A 24,501-nucleotide genomic window follows, 5' to 3' on the forward strand; every position below is an offset into this window, starting at 1 on the left:
CTGATGTAAAAAGCTTTTAGAACAGCACTTTTTGAGTGAGTATTATGTAAGTGAAGGCTTACTGAGAGTGAACAGGCTCCATTCAATGCAGTGAACCACATTTGATTTGTACAAAGAGTGTATATATCGAATATAATTTGTCAGCAGAAACACAACTTGCAATTATTTTGCCACAGTACGCTGACCTCATCAGTATTATCTGACAAGTACTATGTTACAGTGACACCATTCACATAGCTAAAGATAAGAATATATCAATGTTTCCATTAAAACCCATATTTTCAGCGGTTTACAACTAAGCTATTTAAAAAGTGTCATGGGCTGAAACTTAACATACAAGGTCTTAGCACACAGCAATTCTTTTTCACACAAAACTGTTAAAACATTATGTTATATGCATTTGAATTCTGACATTAAAATACCATTATTTCCATTGTAACATTATAGAATGCCACATTATGCTGTTTTATAGAATATATATTTGTAATAATTTAATTTTTATTGTTCATAGCATCTCCATTATATCTCTAGTCATTAGTGAACTACATCATTAACACTTGGAAAGGTCTATTAAATTGAACATCATATGCAAGAGATAATTTTGATCGTCACAACCGAGAACACCAAATTCAAGTTGCATTGCTGAGAAATAAGGCAGATACACCTGCAAATGCTAGTGGTTATCTCTCATATTAAATAAGCCACAAAAGTAAATTTCTCTCTCACCACACTGGCTAACAGAAGTCAGAGATCCCAGATAATTGGATGTGGAAGAAGGAGGATCTGGGGAACCACAGATAGGTCAGCCTAACCTCAGTCCCTGGAAAAAAAAAATCATGGAGGAGGTCCTCCAGGAATCAATTCTGAAACACTAGGATGAGAGAAGGTGAGGAACAGTCAACATGGATTCACCAAGGGCAAGTCATGCCTAACAAACTGGCTCTGTGGATATAAAAAAGCAGTTGATGTGATATACCTTGACTTTAGCAAAGCTTTTGATATTTCTCAAAAAGTATAGCCTGGATGAGTGGACTATAATGTGGATAGAAAGCTCACTAGATAATCAGGCTCAACGAGTATGATCAATGGCTCAATGTCTAAGTGGTAGCCAATATCAAGAGAAGTACCCCAGGGTTCAGTCCTGGGGCTTGTTTCGTTGAAGATCTTCATTTATGATCTGTATGATGGATTGATTTGTACCCTCAGTAACTTTGCAAATGACACTAAGCTCTGGGGAGAGTTAGATACATGGGAAGTTAGGTACAGGGTCCAGAACTGCTGGGACAAATTGTAGGATTGGGCCAAAAGAAATCTGATGAGGTTTAACACGGACAAATGCAGAGTCCCTTTCTCTACTACAGGCTGGGGATTGACTGGCTAGGCAGCAGTTGTACAGAAAAGGACATAGGGATTATAGTTGACAAGAAGCTTGATATGAGTCATTATTGCAATTAGCTTTTTTTCTCTTAAAAAGACTAATGACATATTAAGCTACATTAATAGGACCATTACCAGCAGATTGAGAGAAGTTTATTGCCCTGTATTTGGCACTGGTAAGACTACATCTATAAGAACATAAGAATGGCCGTACTGGGTCAGACCAAAGGTCCATCTAGCCCAGTAGCCTGTCTGCTGACAGTGGCCAGCACCAGGTGCCCCAGAGAGGGTAGACCGAAGACAATGATCAAGCGCTTTGTCTCCTGCCATCCTTCTCCAGCCTCTGACAAACAGAGGCCAGGGACACCATTTCTATGCCCTGGCTAATAGCCTTTTATTGACCTAACCTCCATGAAAATATCTAGCTTCTCTTTAAACTCTATTATAGTCCTAGCCTTCACAACCTCCTCTGGCAAGGAGTTCCACAGGTTGACAACACGCAAAGTGAAGAAGAACATTCTTTTATTACAGGCAGTCCCCGGGTTACGTACAAGATAGGGGCTGTAGGTTTGTTCTTAAGTTAAATCTGTATGTAAGTCGGAACTGGCGTCCAGATTCAGCCGCAGCTGAAACTGACTGCCAGTTCTGACTTACATACAGGATCAACTTAAGAACCCCAGGCATCCCCAAGTCAGCTGCTGCTGAAACTGATCGGCAGCTGATTCCAGGAAGCCCGGCGCAGAGCAACTCTGCCTCGGGCTTCCTGTAGTCAGCGCTGGTCAATTTCAGCAGAAGCTGATTTGGGGACGCCTGGGGCAGAGCAGCTGGGGTGCTGCTGGGTTGCTCCAGTAGCGCCGCTCCTCGGCGCTACTGGACCAACCCAGCAGCACCCCATCTGCTCTGCCCCAGGCGTCCTGATTCAGCCGCTGCTGAAACTGACCAGCAGCGGCTGAATCAGGACGCCTGGGGCAGAGGAGCGGGGGTGCTGCCGTGTTGGTCCAGTAGCGCCCAGAGCGGCGCTGCGGGACCAACTGGCAGCACCCCAGCTGCTCTGCCACAGGGTCTGGAGAAAAGCCTAGTCTGCTGGGGGGGAGGGGGCGTACTAGCTGTGCCCCCCCCCCACCCCAGCAGACCAGGAAGACGCAGGCGGCGGACCGAGACGCACTGCGGTCCCGCCACTTGGGTCTACCGCGGTTTTGCTCCCCGTCTCCCTGGTCTGCCAGGGAGACGGGGAGCAAAGCCTCTGAGGACGCCAGCAGCGGGACAGCTGCGGGGCGTCTGGGCTGTCCCGCTGCCGGCTTCCCTGAGGCTTTGCAAAGCCGCAGGGGGGCTCGGGCAGCGAGGCAGCCCAGGCGCGCCTGGGCTGCCTCGCTTCCCGAGCCCCCCTGTGGCTTTGCTCCGCGTCTTCCTGGTCTGCAGACCAGAGAGACGCGGAGAAAGCCCCGGAGTACACGGGCCTCAGGACCGCGAGGTCCCGCAGTCCGTGTCCTCTGGGGGAGCCCCATTCGTAACTGCGGATCCGACATAAGTCGGATCCGCGTAAGTCAGGGACTGCCTGTAGTTTTAAACCTGCTACCCATTAATTTCATTTGGTGTCCTCTAGTTCTTCTATTATGGGAACTAATAAATAACTTTTTTTTATCCACCCTCTTCACACCACTCATGATTTTATATATCTCTATCATATCCCCCCTCAGTCTCCTCTTTTCTAAACTGAAAAGTCCCAGTCGCTTTAACCTCTCTTCATATGGGACCTGTTCCAAACTCCTAATCATTTTAGTTGCCCTTTTCTGAACCCTTTCCAAGGCCAAAATATCTTTTTTGAGGTGAGGAGACCACATCTGTACACAGTATTCAAGATGTGGGCGTACCACAGTTTTATAGAAGGGCAGTAAGATATTCTGTGTCTTATTTTCTATCCCTTTCTTAATAATTCCTAGCATCCTATTTGCCTTTTTGACCGCCACTGCACACTGTGTGGAAGTTTTCAGAGAACTATCCACGATAACTCCAATATCTCTTTCCTGATTTGTCGTAGCCAAATTAGCCCCCGTCATACTGTACGTATAGTTAGGGTTATTTTTCCCAATGAGCATTACTTTACACTTATCCACATTACATTTCATTTGCCATTTTGTTGCCCAATCACTCAGTTTGGTGAGATTTTTTTGGAGACCCTCACAGTCTGCTTCTGTCTTGACTATCCTAGGAGTTTGGTATCATCCTCAAACTTTACCACCTCACTGCTTACCCCTTTCTCCAGAGTATTGGGCACATCTGGAGTATTGTATCCAAATTTGGGCACCCCCACATGAAAGGATGTGCACAAATTGGAGAGAGTCCAGCAGAGGGCAACAAAAATTATTATGGGGGTCAGGTGAATGATTTATGAGGATAGGCTGAGGGAACTGTTCTTATTTAGTCTTCAGGAGAAAAGAATGAGGTGGGATTTGATAGCAGCCTTCAACTACCTGAATAGGGATTCCAAAGAGAATGAAACCATGATATTCTCAGTAGTGGCAGATGCCAGAACAAGAAGCAGTACTCTCAAGTTGTATGGGGGGGTTCAATCTTCTTTCAAATCCTGCATGTCAGCACCATGAACAAGACAACTAGAACTATTTGAAACACCAAAATCCCAACAATTAAACAACCCCATTTCCATGCAGGACCATCCCAACAATATTTCCCACAATTTGTATTCCAGTCTTTCCTTGCACACTTTACGTGTTTAATCTCACTGGTAGAGTGATAGACTGGCCATAACATGTTTTTCCTGTTTTTGTACTTATAAATAATTCCTCAAAAATGGATGCTGAAGCAATAGCTAAAATGATTAAATTCATTTGAATGTGTACATATATTATATTTAAATGCAATATGCAGTTCACTTTTAATTACTATATTTCTCTTCATGCACTCAAACTTTAAATCACACCTTTAATAGCAACAAAACAGCAAAATAGCTATCTTTACGGGGCTTATGAAGTACATGATGCATATAATTAATTATGAGTACTAGGCAACAACTTCTAGATCACACACAATCATCATCCACATACATAACCAGAAATATATTTACAAATGAATTAATAACATAAAACTACTTTCTATATTTTCTAAACTCACATTTTGTGATTGCAAGCTGTTCCAGGTGCAATTTTTAAAAAAAATTAGACTCCCAATTCCACTGTCTTCCAGCTCTGGACCTCTATTATTACCCTGTCCTTGTGGTACATGGGCTCCAGTACTGTTTGATTAATATAAAGGCCTAAGATTACAGTGAGGAACACCCACCTTATTTTCATAGACTTGTAGAATCATAGGGTTGGAAGAGACCTAAGGAGGTCATTAAATCCAAACTCCTGCTAAAAGCAGGACCATTCCCAACTATATCATCCTGACTAGGGCTTTGTCAAACTGGGTCTTAAAAATCTTAAATGTCACTTTGGACATTAATTAAAAGTACAGTGAATTCTCTAAATCCTTTATTATAGGTAAAATATATAATTTTCCAGCAGGTTTCCTAATCTCTATCAGCTTGGGTAAAATTTGTCCAGATAATGCTGCTAATTTCTAGTGGGAATATCCCATTAACACCTGACTACCAACATCAAAGAATATTACTCTGGAGGGCACCAATCATCTTCAAGAGGTGGAGCTGATCCTTGTCATGGGGTTGCTCCCATTTCACTAAAACTTGTGCCCATTGATCTTGTATGGAGCATAACTGATCCATGGATACCCTCAGGGTTTTGCTAAATCCTTTAGATGTTGCTCTACTGCATTCATTTTAACCTCATGTCTACTATTAAGAACTCCTACTCTAGTACCAATTGCTCCAAAAGATACACCTTTTCTTTTGGCCCTTATAGGGCCTGGGTATGTCATGAAGATTTGTCCAGTGACTTCAACTTTCATATAATAGACAAACTTTTCACAGTGGGATTCTATTTCCGAGATGTTTGCTAAGATTAGGTCCACAATAATCTTCTGATTTTACACACATTTCACGGTGTTTACTGTACATCCACACACTAATTATAATTCATTTTACTCTTTAATTCATTGCTCAATGCTTATTTACATTGGTGTGGATGAGATTGCATCAATCAAATTAATTACGGGTAGTTCCACAATTCACACTTCTATACCTTTTACTCTACTGGGTTCTTATCTTTTTGAGCTATACATTTACAACCATTTTACCAAAGCATCATTTAATCACCTAGGGTATGTCTAGACTACATTTCACAGGGCATAAGGAATCGGTCAGCAAATGCTTTCCTCGTCGATCGATCCCCATCTTGACTGCTGGTTTGTGCCGACAAACAGCTGAGCTGGCACAACGCAGCAGTCATTTTTATTCTAATGAAGCGGGGGATATAATGAAACTTTATTGACTATGTTGGTATGTCTAATTTATATGCCTCCGTTGGCAGAGGTATGTAGTATAGACATACCTCTATTGTCCAAGCATCCCTTATAACTGTTATTAGTGCCCTGAGGACCATATGGCCTCCCAAATGTAAGACAAAAAAAACCCTTGATTTCTCTTTTGATGTCACTATATATAGTCTTGACTCCATTAGACTTTGGGTACGTCTAGACTACATGCCTCTGTCGCCAGAGGCATGTAGATTAGGCTACCAGGCATAGGAAAATGAAGCGGCGATTTAAATAATCGCCGCTTCATTTAAATTTACATGGCTGACGCGCTGAGCCGATCAGCTGTTTGTCGGCTCAGCGCGGTAGTCTGGACGCGTGAGTGTTGACATCAAAGGCATTTGTCGACCACCCAGGTAAACCTCTTCCCAGGAGGCATTTTGGGTTTTTTGTTTGTTTGCTTGTTTTTCTTTTCACTTGTAAATGTCCCTTCATTTTGGTTTTTGTAAATATAGCCACTGGTGAGGGTCAGTTCTGTACCATTGATATTTATCCATGTCCAGGAGATATTGGCAGCCATTCTAGGGGCTCTTTCTCATCACCAGGATCAACATAAATTTGGACTTTAACATTCACTTTGCATGCCACTGTCATCCACAGGAAGTTTTTCCATCTTTCAGGCACAACAGGTTCTGGATTCATACCATCAGAGGAATCAGCCAGCAATCCAAATGCCAGCCAAAACAGAGCACAGAAATGTATCATCCCCATGGTTTTCCAGCATCTATGTAAATAATAATCTGAACTACAAAGCAGAACAAAACATCTACTTGCAATGCTATTTTCCCATATTGTATATGGAAATATGCTTTTTAATTTGAATATGCATAACTCAAGTGTGCATTATGCAAATTGGGGTACATAACGTATCCATGACGACTTTGTAATCCCTTGACTGTTTATGTTCTACTTATGCGCATGTATCATTTTTGTATATGAAGTTAAAATTATTAAATATAAACCCATTTGTATATCTAGATGTGCTAATGAAGTCCATTAACAGTACTCAAGGAACTTAATAGCCTAGTGCTCAAGGTAATGATCTGTGAATAGTCTTGTTTTTCCTGTAAGCCTGCATTGTGTTTGGTCCAACAAAGATAGATGACCATACCACCTGGCGCTGGACTCTGTCTTAAATTTTGTACTTTTCCATGGCGGTGGGGAAAAATTGAACAAAGGTTTCCTGGCCTTGGGTAAATTCTATGTAAGAAATGGAAAGCAAATAATGATTTCCTTCAGCTGTCTTCACAGACTGTTCCTCACTCCAAGAGGATACTTGAAAATACCTGGAAACAAAAGAACTCTAACAACAGGAGTGAAGATGTGCTGCTGGACCCATGTAAAAAAGAGCAGCTCTGGCCTGAAAAAGACTTTGCCTGAAATAAGAACTAGGATGAAAATATATGATTTGTCACAACTTATCCAGGGCAGCTGGCTACAATAGTTTGGTGGAAAACAGACATATCAAGAGTTGGGTAATGGGTTTTCTGGTTTTCCTGAATACATTGCCAGAGACTGCAGCCACATACTCAAGGCAGGCAGGCAGGCAGGCAGGCAGGCACCTGAGGTTAGTTAAGAGCTTGCTCAAGCAGCAGGCTAATCAGGCACCTGCAGCCAATTAAGGCCTGCTGGGCTACTTTAAAAGGTTCCCCTCCCCAGATAAAGAAAGGGGAAGGAGAAAGTGAAGGACTGAGAGGAGGAAGTATGTTGCTGGGGACTGCAAAAAGGAAAGAGTATTTGGGCTGAAACAGGAAAGATTTGCTCAGGTGCCAAGGAGAAGGTAATAGGGGAGTGTTTAGGGAAGGTACTAGGGGAGTTTAGGGAAAAGGGTGCTGTATTGTGGCTAGATTAAAAAAAATGCCAGTTGCCACTATCTAGCATCCCTTGATCAGAACCTTGGAGTAGTGGGTGGACCTGGATTCCTCCCAACCATCCTCACACCACTAAACAAATCTGTTCCTGGAAAGGGAGGATATGATTATAGAGGGGATCCACCCCAATTCTTTGACTTTGCCAATGATGGGGATGGCTCAGTGAGCTGTGGCTTTGGCCTCTAGAAAATATAAGAGGCAGTGTGGAGAGTCACAGCGAGCCTCTGAGGCACATAATAACCACCCAGAAGAATGGGATACACGAGGCATGACTGGAGCTTTGTCACATTATCTTCATGCATTAAGCTTAGCTGACATATTTTGTGGTATTTTTTAGTCATGTAACTTATTTTGATATACCTGTTATCACTTGTAACCACTTAAATCCTACTTTATATAATTAATAAAATAAATTTTATTATTAAACCCAGTGTAAATTATTGTTAGCGGGTGGTGAGCAGGGGCAACAGCTGTGCATATATCTGCTTCATTGTTAAAAGGGGCAAACTTTATAAAACTTTTATACAGAGTAAGACTGATTTATCTGGGATTTTGATCCATTTGGGGCATTGCACCTGGATTCTATGCCATGTCCCTGTGACTGGGCCTTCCTAGAGCTGAGCTATTCTCAGTGTCTGTGTTGCTATGAAAGTTGTAACCCCCAACTCTATGCCATTGCTAGGGAAGACCACAGGTTCTGATTCAACAGGATGGGGTCATGGGATGCGCCAAGGGCAGCTAGGCAGCCTCAGGGATATGATGAATTCATCAGGTGACAAATTCATCAGGTGACAGTCTCAAAGGGATCTCTGTGACCCAACCTATCAAATTACTATCCCTACGTTATGTAGACAGAGGTATACATTTAAACAATTAATTAAACATTAACTTATACCCATTTGGGCCAAAGTCCCTCCTTTTCCTCCTCCTATTTCCCTTCTTTAACTTTGGACTGTGCTTGGAGCAACCAATGTGGACTTCCAGAAATTCATCAGCCCTGATTTGCTCAGGGCTTGCTGCTGCTGGATACATGACAAATATTAATCTTTCCATTGAGAACATATTTCACTTGGGAACTGTCTGTTTTCAGTAACACAGGGGACAATCCCCAGCTATTTGCAAAACTTCAAAGACGAAACAGTATCAAAACCTCCTTTTTCACAGGGTGTGAATCACCTTCCTACTTCACTTAAAGTTTTGGAAGCAGAGCCCTGCTTTAAGGCACTGACTCAGAACAGTTTCTATTCTTCTTTCTGTAATTGCCCTACGCTTGGGATATACTAGGGCTGGGTTATGCCAAGGCTTGTTTTAACTAGACCTTGGCTTCTTGTTTCCAATGGCTCTAACTCTATTCCACCGCCTCCTTTTTATCAATTTATACTGTGGGGCTGATTTTTCTAATACCACAATAAAATCCCAGGAGAAATTAACCATTTCCAGAAGAAAAGTAAGAGTTGTGACATCTGTGGCAGTTAGCTGGTAATTTAAGCATCAGCTCTGCTCTTTATTAATCAGGAGAAAGCCCTTTATGTTCCCAAATCACTGTAAGATAATTTACTGTGTGGGAGCACAACTGAGCTTTCTTGTAGGCTTACTTTATATCCAGTTTCCTGACTCTTTTATAACACCCTATCCAATACTTCCAAATTCTCTTCTGTAGTCTGAGTGCAAACTAGTATGTCATTAACATAAAATATCACATTATCCCTCTCAGGCATACCATTCCACATCTTGACTATGTGGGCATGACAAATAGGGACATTATTGCAAACCCTGGGCCATGGCAAAACAATTCTTCCTATGAAATGTAAAAGCAAATTTCTTTTTTATCCCTCTAAATCAGGATAGCAATTCCTGGCCAAATCCAAAACTGAAATCCAATGGGATTCTCCTCAGTGGAGACCAGCACCTCTTGATATTTAGCCACAATGGAAATCTTTTTCATTGATTTATCATAGAGCTTCAGCACAGATATTTCTCATCTCCATCCTGCCTACTTAACTTATTCTGAACCCCCTTTTTCTGCATAAACAAAAGTTAACACAAGTACACATTTAAAATAAAAAAATGCACCCTGACAAATTATCAGCTTGATCACATATTAAATTTTAATAATCTCCTATTTATGAAAAATGCAGCAGGGAAGCCACCTTCTGAACATCTCCCCATGGCCAAAGGCAGTGCCAAAGGGGCCTGCCTGTTTCTCTTCTTCAGGACCCTTGTCATAGCCACAGAAATGTGTGGCTATCTCCCAGTCCTGGGGCCAGTTCAAAATAGTTCTCACAATTTAACAAATAAAATCCATCACCATAACACATTCATATTCAGCTCTGGATTTTTGATATGCATCTGTCTCAGTATGCCACTCCCAGCCTTTTCTACAGCCTGATCTGTGCCTTCTGGAGTCAGCTGACCAAAACCTCCATGGACAACACAAACATTCCCCTCTAATACTACACTGATCCCACTGCTGCTCTACAGCAGGGGTGGGGAACATTTAGCTCTCCATCCACATGCAGTTCATCAAGGTTAGCTGCCGGCAGACTACCAGATAATTTGTTTACCTGAGCATCTGCACACACAGAGCCCATAGCAGGCCAGGCCACTGCTTTCTGCAGCTCCAATTGGCTGGGAATGGCAAACCATGGCCACTGGGATCTGCAGGGCTCCATGTCTGTGGACACTCATGTCTGTGGACACTCAGGGCTCCATGTCTGTGTCCAGACTTCAGAGTTCTATCGGAAAAAGATACCCAAATTGCAATTTGCATATATTTTTCTGCTTTTCTTCTGTAAGAGGATTTTCTGACAATTGGCCTGTCTACACTGGGCCAAATGTTGGGAAAAAAGCCTCTTTAGGAACATCCCTTCTTCCTCATAGAACAAGGTTTACAGGGATGCCAAAATAGCATGTCCCTTATTTCAAAAATTATTTTACAGTAACAGACACATTCCTTGAGTTGTGAATGCCCTTTATTCAAAGGACAAGAGTAATTCAGTTAGATCTTCTAAATTACTCCTCACTGTGATGACTACCTTGTGGGACCATTTTGGAAGTGGGAGATTGTCAGAGCACAACAGTGCTCTGGCTATGTTCTTTCACTCCTCTTCAAAATCCCTGTCACCTACAGGTGGTGCAGCAAATAGGGATATGTGTGAGATGCATTCAAAGAAAGTAGACAGAGTCTGCAATATAGACGAGTGGCTTAATAATTAGGAGACATAGGTTTTAGTATTACCTGTGGCCTTGAGCAAATTCTTTCCCTTTCAATGCCTACTTTGCACACAACTCATTTGTTTATTTGGACTGTGAGCTTTTGGAGGCAGGCACACATGTTTGGCTGCATTTAGAACAGTAGTCAAAGTAGAGGATTACTTTGCAGTGGGTCCTGCACTTCCTGTTGGATTTGCTTGCCACAGAGGCTCACAACAGCCCACAGTTTTTAGGCACCATGCCCCTAAGGTTTTAATTTGCTGTTTGTTGAGATATTTTCATCATTGCCTAGGATATGGTAAAACAGAGAATAAACTCCACAGTCCTTTTCCCTGAGTGGAAATGGGAAGGTGGGTGTTCAGATGGGAAACTGGGCCCACCCTTTACTCAGGGTTCCAGCCCACGGCCCTGTGAGAGTAGCTGCTCATGTGAATTCCCAATACCTGCTATAATTCAGCTCTAAGACCAGGGTGCTACTTCCCCATACCTTCCCCCAGCACCTTCTTTCTCTCAGATTCATCCACCTAATTGTGATCTCCTTTCCTCCTACTCCCAGCAGCGCTCTCCACCTTCCTCTCAGCTGCATGTGCCCTTCAACTGCAGGCAAGTTTCTTTCATAGCTAGTCTGAACTGGCTTTCTTAATTACTACCAGGAATCCTAACTGGCCTAAGCTGGCCTGCTTCTGCAAGCCTGGTCAATTAGCCCCGGGTGTTCCACTGCCCCTGATTGCCTCTACTGCTTCTAAGCCAATCCCTCCCTGTTAAAGGGATCTCCTCAGTCTAAGGCTTATATATCTCCCCTCTACCACTTTTTTATATAGCCTTTGTTCTGACCCTGTCACTCAGACATACAAATAATTTTTGTTCTTAAATAGATGGATTAAACCCGCTCACATTCCATGTAAAACTTTTAATATGAATGGTACTTAAATGATGATTTTTTTGTTACACACAGATATTTTATGTCAAGTATATAAGAGTATGTCTACACTACAAAGTTAATTCAAACTAACAGCCCTTAGTTTGAATTAACTTTCATAGGCGCTACGCATACAAATGGCTAGTTTGAACTTAATTCGAACTAGCGGAGTGCTTAATTCGAACTAGGTAAACCTCATTCTACGAGGAGTAACACCTAGTTCAAATTAAGTAGTTCGAATTAAGGGCTGTGTTGCCACTTAATTCGAACTAGTGGGAGGCTAGCCCACCCCAGCTTTCCCTGGTGGCCACTCTGGGCCAAGCCAGGGAAACTCTTTTGCCCTCCTCCCGGCCCCGGAGCCCTTAAAGGGCCACGGTCTGGCTACGGTGTCTGTGTCAGGTGCAAGCCTGCCAGCACCCAGCCAGCAGACCCTGCACCAGGCATGGCATGAGCCAGCCACCCGCTGCCACCCAGCCCTCCGCCTCTTCCCAGGACCAGGGTGGCAGCTCCCAGGAGCCTGCCCGGGGCTACAAGAGGCGGGCGCCCGCCTGGGCTAGTGCGGAGATCGTGGACCTCATCCAGGTTTGGGGGGAGGCCTCCAACGTCCACAATCTCCACACTAGGCACAGGAAAGCAGCCATCTAGGGCAGGATAACTGCCAGCCTGGCCACCAAAGGCCACATGCGAACCCAGGATCAGGTTTGCATGAAAATCAAGTTGGTCCAGTGAGACCCCTGACCCTGAGCCCTGAGCTTAGAACATAAGAATGGCCGTACTGGGTCAGACCAAAGGTCTATCTAGCCCAGTAGTTTGTCTGCCGACAGCGGCCAACTCCAGCTACCCCAGAGGGGATGGACTGAAGACAATAACCAAGCCGTTCGTCTCGTGCCATCCATCTTCAGTCTTCCACAAACAGAGGCCAGGGACACCATTACTACCTCCTGGCTAATAGAACTCCATGGACCCAACCTCCATGAATGTATCTAACTTCTCTTTAAACTCTTTTATAGTTCTAGCCTTCACAGCCTCCTGTGGCAAGGAGTTCCACAGGTTGACTATTTGCTTTGTGATGAAGAACTTTCTTTTATTAGTTTGAAGCCTGCTACCCATTAATTTCATTTGGTGTCTTCTAGTACTTATATTATGGGAACTAATGAAGAACGTTTCTTTATGCACCCTCTCCACACAACTAATGATTTTATAGACCTCTATCATATCCCCCCTCAGTCTCCTCTTTTCTAAGCTGAAAAGTCCCAGTCTCTTTAGCCTCTCTTCATGTGGGACCTGTTCCAAACCCCTAATCATTTTAGTTGCCCTTTTCTGAACCCTTTCCAAGGCCAAAACATCTTTTTTGTGGTGAGGAGACCACATCTGTACACAGTACTGAAGATATGGCGTACCATGATTTTATACTTCCCCTCCTCCTTCTTCCCCTGGCTTCCCCCTTCCAGATCTCTCCTCCCAGGTTTCCCCCTCTCCCTCCCACCCTCTCTCCTCCCCTCTTCCACCTCCTTTCCCCAGTCTCCCCAGAGGTTAATCCCCCCCCCCCCCAGTTTTGTTAAATAAAGAGAGTTTCTATTTTTGAACACACGTGTCCTTTATTTTTTAAATCAAGAAAGGGGGGTAGGGAGGGGTAAGTAGAAAGAGGTTAGGGAGGAATGGGGCACGAGCCCCCGATGGGGAGGATTGGGTGGCTCTGTGGGCTCCTCGGAGTGGAAGCTCTCCTGCAGGGCCTCCTGGATCCTGATAGCCCCCCGATTGACCCCCCGGATGGCAGCCTGTGGCAAGTGCAGCCGGACTGATGGCCAAGTGCTGTGATGTGCCAAGGCACTCAGGGCACTCCAAGACAGGTCTGCTTTGCTGTCCCTCATCGAGGTAGACGAGCAAGTGGTGAACCCTGAGAACTGTCTGTCCGGGGTGGGGGTCTGGTCCCTTTAAGCACAGCCCTCAGCTAGCCTGAGGCAGCAGCTTCACACTCTAAGTCCTAACCTGATGCCCTGCCAGCCAGCCTTAACTTCGGTTCAGGGTCCACTCAATGTGGACATGCTATTTCGAATTAGCAAAACGCTAATTCGAATTAGGTTTGTTCGAATTAACTAATTCGAATTAAGTTAGTTCGAATTAGTTCTGTACTGTAGACATACCCTAATAGTGCACACAGCTTTTGACTGATTTAATAAAATACATTACAATTCAGCATTGATCACAGGGGTAGAAGTAAGGATGAGACAGGGAGGGCATATACCTTACCTATTTGGTTATTTATACATACCACTGTAGATAGATAGATAGATAGATAGATAGATAGATAGATAGATAGATAGATAGATAGATAGATAGATAGATAGATAGATAGATAGATAGGCTATTTCTAAACTTTACCCCTCTGTCAGCAGAGGGATGTAAATTAGACATATTGAAAGTGCAAATGAAGCTGGGATTTAAATGTCCTGTGCTTCATTTGCCTAATGAAGGCCACTGCTTTTTTTCGAAATGGGGCTTTTAAAAAAAAAACCAGCAGTTTAGATGGGGCATCTTCAACAGACATGCCCTGTTTTGAAAAATCTTGTACTCCTCATTGCTGGGTTTTTTTTCAAAAAGCCCTGTTTCGAAAAAAAGCGGCAGCCACCATTAGGCACATGAAGCATGGGATATTTAATTCCCAACTTCATTTGCACTTTTGATACGTCTAATTTACATTCCTCTGCCGACACAGGGGTATAGTTCAGATAGATAGATAGATAGATGTGTGTGTGCAACTTTGGGCATATGCATTATAATATTTTTAATTATGTGGACATATAATCTTCTTTCCTACTGCAACCCTAGAATCAATCAGACTGACAAAAATATAAGCAACTGAAAACAGGGCATTCGACTGATTACCTCTGAATTACTATTTCTAGAGCACACAGACAACGAATGGCCAATCTTGACTTAGCTTATTTAGTTTTAAGTAACATCTAGGAGCTAATTTAAAAAATGTCAGAAGCAAAGCCACCAAGTAATATTAGTCATAACATAATTGGATAATGAATTGGATGAAACCTATGCTTTATAATCAACTCATTCTGATAACCGTCATTCTCTCTCACTCAATCCTAAATTGACAATGATCAAAATGAGATTTGTAACATCACAGTTGTTCAGCAGCATTCGTTCTGTTTCTAGCAGTTCTTGAGGTAAACTCTAGTAAGGTAAGTAGTGAAAAAAATTAGAAAAAAGCAAAATAACCATCTTCAGAATGAGAATTTTCTACAGATATTGGAGAACTCATAGCCAATAAAATTTTGTCCTGCAGAAAAAGAAAATACATAGGCCTTTACTAGCCAGAATAGGGTACTTTCAAGATCTCAGATATTATTATCCATTATCTATTCTTAGCAAAAAGCTCAGGAACTAATTCAACTCCTTACTGGTATTGGTGCATTCACAGTGGTAAAATTAATTCACTTTTGTAGCAGGTGGTTTTCTGCAAATCAGATACATTTACTGAAATTACTTACCAGCTGTATATTTTTACAACAACAGCAACAATGTAAAGCAAGGAAGAGGGTGGAAAGATGGCTGTAAGGAAAAAAAAACAAATAATATTTTTTTCTCCTCGAGTACACCAAATGTGTGTCTACTTTAATTTATCATTATGATGTTAATTTATTAAAATTCCCTCGGGCTCTTTAACCATTCTGCAAATCCCAACTAACATGATATATATTAATAGATACTTATCCACTTTACTGCACCAGAGCATTAGACTTCAGATATTCTTTATGATTATGCTAAAACAGTATTTGTATTCCAGAAGCATGCATTCCCTGTGGTGGGAAAAACACATCTCTGTCATGGGCTGAATTGACTTTTTAACAGGAATTTTACCAAGTCATAGAATCATAGAATAATCGAACAGGACGGAATCTTGAGAAATCATCAAGTTCAATCCCCTGCACTCATGACAAGACTAAGCTCTATCTAGACCATCCATGAGAGATGTTTATCTAACCTGCTCTTAAAAATCTCCAATGATGGAAATTCCATAACCTCACTAGGCAATTTATTCCAGTGCTTAACCACACTGATAGAAAGTTTTTCCTAAGGTTCAACCTAAACTTCCCTTGCTGCAATTTAAGTCCATTGTTTCTTCTCCTGTCATCAGATGTTAAGGAGAATAATTTATAGCATTCATTCTTGTAACTGCTTTTTAGGAACTTGAGAAAGCTGTTAGCATGTCCCCTCTCTGTCCTCTCTTTTCCAAACTAAACAAGCCAAATTCTTTTCATCTTCCCTCACAGATCATAGGTCATGTAATCATTTTTTGATGCTCTTCTCTGGGCCTCCTTCAATTTGTCCACATTTTTCTTGAAATGTGGTGTCTGAACTGTAGAGTAGAGCGGATTTCTTCTCGTGTCTTGCTTACGTTCCTATTAATGCATTTCTGAATAATGTTTGCTTTTTTTTGCCTGAGTGTCACACTGTTGACCCATATTTAGCTTGTGGTACACTATGGTTCCTGATCCCTTTTTCTGCTGTACTCCTTCACAGGCAGTCATTTCCCATTTTGTATATGCGAAACTGAGGGTACGTCTACACTTGCTCCGTAATTTGAACGACGGATGCAAATGTAGGCGACCAAAATTGCTAATGAAACGGGGATTTAAATATCCCGCACTTCATTAGCATGATCTCATCGGTGCGTTACTCTGCTCAACAGCTGTTTCGAAACTGGAAGTGCACGCCGAGATGTGTTAGTTCAAACTAAACCCCTTGGTTCAAACTAACGTTACTCCTTTTTTGAGGAGTAACGTTAGTTCGAACCAAGGGGTTTGGTTCAAACTAATCCCTGCATGCACTTTCAGTTTTGAAACAGCTGTTGAGTGGAGTAACGCTCAGGCGAAATCATGTTAATGAAGCACGGGATATTTAAATCCCAGCTTCATTAGTAATTTCGGTCGCCTACTTTTGCAACCCTAGTTCGAACTACTAAGCAAGTATAGACGTACTTCCTAAGCAGAGTACTTTGAATTTGTACTTATTGAATTGTATCCTATTTTCCTCAGAAGATTCCTCCAGTTGTCCTGATTATTGCTCCAAGCTTGATATCATCCACAAACTTTATAAGTGTATTGTCTATACAATTATCTATATTGTTGATGAGAATATTGAACAGAACTGATCTCTGTAGAAACCCACTTGTTATGCCTGTCCAGCATGATTGTGAAACATTGATAACCACTATATGGAAGCGTGTACACACACCCAGTTATACACACCATATAGTAGCCTGATCTATGTTGGATTTCTCTAGTTTATTTATAAGAAGGTCATGTGAGACTCAAATGCTTTTTTACAGTCTAGGTTTAAGACATCTACTGCTTCCCTCTTATCCACATGACTTGTTATCCTATCAAACAAAGTTAAGTCCCACCTGTGACTAATTATCATCTTCACAGTTTAGGCTTCAGATTGGACTGGTTGGTTGGGTCAAGGCAAGGTATCACATGATTATAACCCAGAGGGAGGGTTTTGCTTTTTCCTTGAGAGATTGCTTCTTCAGGGTATGTCTACACTACCACCCTAGTTCGAACTAGGGTGGTTAATGTAGTCATTCGAAGTTGCAAATGAAGCCCGGGATTTAAATATCCCGGGCTTCATTTGCATCTTGCTGGGCTCCACCATTTTTAAATCCCCGTTAGTGTGGACTCCGTGCCTGCGGCTACACGTGGCACGGAGTAGGTAGTTCAAATTAAGCTTTCTAATTCAAACTACCGTTACTCCACGTGGAACGAGGTGTACCGGTAGTTCGAATTAGAAAGCCTAATTCGAAATACATACTCCATGCCACGTGTAGCAGCGGGCACGGAGTCCGCACTAATTGGGATTTAAAAATGGCGGCGCCCGGCAAGATGCAAATGAAGCCCAGGATATTTAAATCCCGGGCTTCATTTGCAACTTCAAATGACTACATTAACCACCCTAGTTCGAACTAGGGTGGTAGTGTAGACATACCCTCAGAGAGGTGAAAGCTGAAGGTATGAAATACCTAGCGGATGGCTCTGGGGAGCCCAGGCTGGGATTCACAAAAGTACGAGTCAAAGACTAGATTCACAAAAGGCCTTAGATGCCCACATCCCACTTTAGGTTCCTTAATCCCAGAGTCAGGCACAACTGTAATCCATAACATTTCTGCTCAGTTGTGTCCAAGCTCTAAGCACCTAAAGTCACACTGTACCAGTAAAAGTTTCTCAGGTACCCTTATTTCTGTTCAGTGCATTTTGACATGATAGCTATTGTTGATCATGAGTTTTTAAAAGATACCTCACAAGGCATATCTTGTACAAACATTATTACAGCTTAAATAATAACTAGAAGACTTGTCCAACATTACACAGGTTCTTCAGGGCAGGGGTGGATAGTGTGGGAGGTTCAGGATCCAGGGAAAAGTTTCAGGGGTTCAGGGCAGGTAGTGGGGTGGTGCAGGAGTCATGGCAGGGGATTAAGTATGTGGAGACTCAGGGCAGGGGGTGGAGAAGCAGGAGTCAGGGCAGGGGGTGGGATTTGTGGGGAGATCAGGGCATGGGTTGCAGGAGTTAGGGCTTAAATTATGTTCCTAGACTCTGTGCTAGAACCTGGGAATTGGCAACAGAGGATGGATCACTCGATGATTACCTGTTCTGTTCATTCCCTCTGCAGCACCTGGCATTGGCCACTGTTGAAACGCAAGATCCTGGACTAGGTGGACCTTTGGTCTGATCCAGTATAGCTGTTCTTCTGTTATATTAAATAATATATAGAAACTAGCCCCATTGAATTCAATGCAAACTCCTCTACTATGTTCTGTATATAAACTGGAATTCTGTTCACACAAACAAGTTTGATACTTAGGGTAAGTAGACCATTACTGCCCAAATGGGCACTATTGGGCCACTTGTCAAATGGGATTCTATTGGACATGAGTAATGGCATTGGAATTTGGCTAGTTGGACATTAGTTCCATAATATATATGCAAATAAACAGGTGCATGTGATATCATAGTGCTCCTCACTCATAAATATTCAGGTGACCATTAGGAGTTCATGAAAATTTTGTGAATCCTAAAAAACTCATGAACTTGTACCATTTTCATAATTGTATTTTGTGCACACTGTTTGCTGTTCATTACTCCTTTTCTGCCACCACACAGAAATTTCTGTGCGTGACTAGTTACACACTATAAAATTAGAGACCATGGGATCAAGTAAACAGTTGGTAAGCAACCCACATGCTGAAGTGTATTTATCCAAAAATCCTGGTGAATATTTATAAATACTGTATATACAAAAATAGTCATTAATACTGGGTCACACTTCTTTGGAGAACTAAAACAGCTAAAATGAATTGACATTTTTGTTGGCAAGTATGATTTGATAAGCTTTAGTTAGGAATGCAGAAAGCTGCCTTTCCACATAAATATGATGTAATATTCCTTAGATATGAAGCCTGACAAGGCAACATATTCCCTGTGTCTATTGCACACGTTAAATGAAAATCTAAACTAATTTAGAACTATTCATATTGTAGTAGCATCTAGGGGCTTCATATGGGATCAAATTCTTTTGGAAGAATGCATTGTACATACCAGTGCTGAACTAATAATTGTTTGGGTTTTGTTGTTGTTTTTGTATTATTAGTATGGCAAGTACACAAGAAAGTCAGAGGTCCTGTTCTCTTTGGTATTGAAAATATTTACAATTTGTAAAAGTTCAGTTCATCATGAGAACACACACACATCTGTTCCCCTTTTGTAATCTTTAGCACATTGATAAGGGTATTTGCATGTGATAAGGTTCTAATTTGGAGCAGGAATTCTGTGGAATTCAGTTTTCCCAGTGTTTATGTGAATGCTGTTATCACCTAATAAATGGCTATTCTGGGGAGGGGGCTGCTCTCGCTCTTTCATGTTGATGCTGTTCAACTTTATAATAATACTTAGGGTTGACCAAAAAATGCATTTTGTGGTGAACTATTCACTTGAAAAATAACACCCAGGTCTAGTACAGACCCTAATAGATTTGCCTCAAAGAGCTTACTAACTAATAGTTGAAATCTAACAAGTAGATTTTATCAGCTGTACCCTTCTAGGGTACATCTAACCTACATCCCTCTTTTGAAAGATCATAGAATTCCCCCAAAATAATTCATAGAGCGTATCTTTGAGAAAAAAATCCAACCTGAATATAAAATTGCCAGAAATGAAGTCATACTAATTATTGGTAAATTTGTCCAATTGTTAATTAACAGGGTTTGACAAATGGCAGTGAAAGCCGCTTGCCAGCCCCGCACTGCGCATGCAGAAGAGTCGCATTGTGCATGCGTGTGCCGCCGGTAAACGAAGCATGCGGCTTAAATCTACTCGCCACAGGCGAGTAGATTCTATAGTTTGTTGAGCCCTGTTAATTAAGCTTCTCCTTTAAAGTTTATGCCTTAGTTTCATGCAGCCCTCCCATTCAACAACCATGAAATGGCCATAATAATCTGGTACTGACAGGCTTCAGAAGATAATCCAAAGAGAGCAGGAACTACATTAAAATTATTTTCTCCACCTCCTGCACATATCACACTGATTGATTCAATCCAGTGCATCATCATGAAAGATGTGGAGAAATTGGAAAGGGTACAGAGAAGAGCGACAAGAATGATTAAAGGTCTAGAGAACATGACCTATGAAGCCAGGCTTCATGAACTGGGCTTGTTTAGTTTGGAAAAAAGAAGATTAAGGGGGGACATGATAGCGGTTTTCAAATATCTAAAAGGGTGTCACAAGGAAGAAGGAGAAAATTTGTTCTTCTTGGTTACTGAGGACAGGACAAGGAGTAATGGGCTTAAAGTGCAGCAGGGGAGGTTTAGATTGGACATTAGGAAAAAATTCCTAACTGTCAGGGTGGTCAAATATTGGAATAAATTGCCAAGGGAGGTGGAGGAATCTCCCTCTCTGGAGATATTTAAGAACAGGTTAGATAGACATCTGTCAGGGATGGTGTAGACGGAGCTTGGTCCTGCCTTGAGGGCGGGGGGCTGGACTCGATGACCTCTCGAGGTCCCTTCCAGTCCTATTATTCTGTGATTCTATGATCATCATCATCATCAAAATAAAATAATAATAATAATAATGATAAATTTGCATAACCTAAAAGAATTCCTGAAACAAAGAAAGATGTAAAGACAAATGATAACCAGAACTTCTAACCCTTAAAGGGACAGTTTGTATTAAAATGAGAGCATCTGAAAACCATAAAGACTGCCTGGGGAGGAAAATGTCAAAATGTGTGCCACATGAGAGTACTACTAATGGTACTTGGAAGACCAATGCATATCACAATGGCACAAAGGGATAAGCTAAATAACAAAAGAGTGACTATGATGGAGCTCAGAACAAAAGTTGTACACTTTCCTAGGAAGCAAGTATCGAGCAATATAGCCATAACTTTGAGTGGTGTACTACAGGGTGTGCAATGCCTTTTATGTGAGACAAAAGAAAATATGAGACTGCTAATGTTACTTGTGCCTGAGACAGCCCTCTAGTCTTAAGTGAAGTTAAAAAGGAAGATAATGGATCATTTGACACTTAGTTACTCTCGCCCTCCTGGAAAACAGTAAATTAATGTGTCAGCCACAATCAAGAACCTTCAATTGCCTATGTTAGCAAATCATAGGCAGACATAAATGAACACCAGAGTCTGTACTTTTCAGCATGTGTTCTACATATTTTTTCTTCATTTACCAAAATAAAAAAAAATTACAGCAATTACTTTTAATAGTATGGAGTTCTGCCAATTAATGAAAAAATATTTAAAGAGGTTATGTAGTCCATTTTCTCACACTCAAGTATTGACACAAGAGTTATTGAGTCAAAACCTCAGCTGGTACACATTTTCATAGCTCCACTGATTTCATTTGAGCCAGACTAGTTGCATATATTGAGGATTTGGCCTATATACCTGTGGTTGTAGCTGAAAAGGATGCAGCAAGATTCTTTTAACTGTCTTTTTAACTGTTTTTGCTGGAGCTTTGGTGATTGGTTTGGGGACCCTTTTACCCCAGCTGTATTAAATAACATCTAATTTCATGTATAATCTTCACAGGTATTGTAATATATATGCTTGGAGTTGACTTTCTATGAACCTCTGTTCAACCCTTGGACTGGAAGGCTTTCAGAAAGGGGCTGACCCACTGAAGTACCTGGAACCATATAGTGGAGGATAAACTTTGCTATCTATACCCTCAGCACTAATTTTCTAACTGCCACAAAGTTGTTTACTTTGCTTTCTTCCCCCTGAAGTAAGCGGCAATGGCAAAATAAACTGCTGTTATTTGCTGCAAGTATTCAGTAAAATAATAAAATAAAAAAGTTTTAAATATAAACCATCATAATGGGAATTGTTACGTATGTTCTATCTGTAGCTGAACATCTGGTGGAGACATTTAAAAAACATGGTACCTCTTCAACTGATTATAGTCTTTCCATTATATAGAGAACATTTCTAAACAAGCAAGAAATAATCATAAATATATCTCATTTTTGTAATCGTGCAGGATATTATTCCAGACATGTGTATAAATACAGCTACACAACAAATATTCAGCATACTCATGGGGGGGTTTGGCCTCAATCCTGCAAACACTTATGTACATATTTGGGACTACATCCAATGTAAAGGTCAGTGTCAGCAAGCTCAGGATATTAGTTATTTTGTACTGAAAACTTGCCAGATCATCTGATTGAGCTGAAGAAGAGGGCTTAACTTAGATAATATTTATCTATTTATTATATGTACAGATAGAAACACAAAACACTGTATTTGAATAACACAATTAAGATTGTAAAAACAAACATTTAAAAATTACAAAATACCAGAATTAAGGTTCCCTGTCCACCTTTAATTCAGAACTCTTGTGTATATGTATTCTACTCTTCTTTAGGACCATGACCATGTAGTATACTCTTTCTTTCTTGAAATATTTTACTAAGCAAAATTTCCTAAACTTTTAGAAAACCAGACTGAAAAAACAACCCCAAATTACATCATGTGGCATCATCTTGACACCGACATGGATCAACAGCAAAATTATGACACAGACCTCTGTCACTTAGGGTGTGTCCAGACTCCATGCCTCCGTCGACGGAGGCATGTAGATTAGCCAGATCGGAAGAGGGAAATGAAGCCGCGATTAAAATAATCGCGGCTTCATTTAAATTTAAATGGCTGCCCCGATCTGCCGATCAGCTGTTTGTCGGCAGATCGGGAGAGTCTGGACGCGATGCCCCGACAAAGAAGCCTTTCTTCATCGACACAGGTAAGCCTCGTGAAACCAGGTTTACCTGTGTCGATGAAGAAAGGCTTCTTTGTCGGGGCATCGCGTCCAGACTCTCCCGATCTGCCGACAAACAGCTGATCGGCAGATCGGGGCAGCCATTTAAATTTAAATGAAGCCGCGATTATTTTAATCGCGGCTTCATTTCCCTCTTCCGATCTGGCTAATCTACATGCCTCCGTCGACGGAGGCATGGAGTCTGGACACAGCCTTACTGGAGTAAATCACAGCAAAAGTGGTTGTCATGCTCTATATCAGGGCAAGGAACTCTCAGCCCATGGTCCACATGTGGATCATCAGGGTTAGCCGATGTTGGGCCACCAGATGCTTTATTTACCTTAGCAACCACAGGCATGGCCACTCACATCTTCCAGTGGCCCTGATTTGCCATTCCCAGCCAATAGGAGTTGTAGGAAGTAGTGGCTGGTCCACACCACTTCCCGCAGCTCCTAATGGCTAGAAATGGCAAAGCATAGCAACTGGGAGTTGTCAGCGATCATGCCTGCAAATGTTTGGGTAAACAAAGCATCTGGCAGCCTGCCTAAGGCTAACCCTGACAAATTGCATGCAGCCCACGGGGCAGAGATCTCCTATCCTTGCTGTATTGTTAAGCAGAATTATTGAAATATGTATAATTGCTTGCATAAGTACATCTTATTAAAGCTCTGTATAATCAGCCTAAATGCAACCTGTGTATTAGCACCATTATATATATTATTATTATTATTATAACTATGCATGTCTGTGACCACATGTATTATGTCATGACACCATTGGCTTTATAACTCATCTGATTTTGTTTATTAGTTGTCTATAGTAACAGTTTCATTTCAAATTTGAAAGTGTACATGAGTATTCATGGGTGAAACCCGTTCCTTCATGAATATTCATAGCAAGAGTCTGCTATCTCATTAATAATAAGTGTTATGCTTATCGATCAATAAGAATGAAGAATGCTAATAGTGCATCCTATACTAGATCAATAATTTTAAACTAAAACCTTCATGCATATGCATGAGTGTAGCCTATTATAACCTGTACAATGCCCGTTGCTGTTGTTGTGTCGGGGTGTCGGGTTAGGTTAGGTCAGGCTAGCGTATGCATTAGAGGGTGTCTGGTATCTTGTCCTAGGTCGGATGTGAGGGTTAAGTTCATCTTAAAGTCAAGTCAAGCAGAAGGCTTGTTCTTGTTCTTTAACAATTTTACCTTTAGGTTTAGTTTAGTTAGTTTAGTTTTAGTTAGGATTAGATTTTGTCGTCGAGTCTGTCCGGTAGGCAGTGTCGGTCTATGCATGTCGGCCGTCGTGTCTGTCCGGTGGGCACATCGTG

The 24,501-nt window shown here is 41.7% G+C and overlaps 1 long non-coding RNA gene across 1 annotated transcript in view; it reads right to left on the reverse strand.

The window, feature by feature from the left end:
* Nucleotides 1-15,397, reverse strand: part of LOC112544044 (uncharacterized) — a 28,053-nt gene extending 12,656 nt beyond the window's left edge. Inside the window, exon 1 of the long non-coding RNA XR_012901495.2 lies at nt 15,333-15,397. This is a non-coding gene — a long non-coding RNA (uncharacterized LOC112544044). The remainder of the gene's footprint in view (nt 1-15,332) is intronic.
* Nucleotides 15,398-24,501: the final 9,104 nt, after the last annotated feature.

Source organism: Pelodiscus sinensis, chromosome 1 (assembly GCF_052426305.1).
Source record: "Pelodiscus sinensis isolate ZL-2025 chromosome 1, ASM5242630v1, whole genome shotgun sequence".
Classification (NCBI taxonomy): Eukaryota; Metazoa; Chordata; order Testudines; family Trionychidae; genus Pelodiscus; species Pelodiscus sinensis.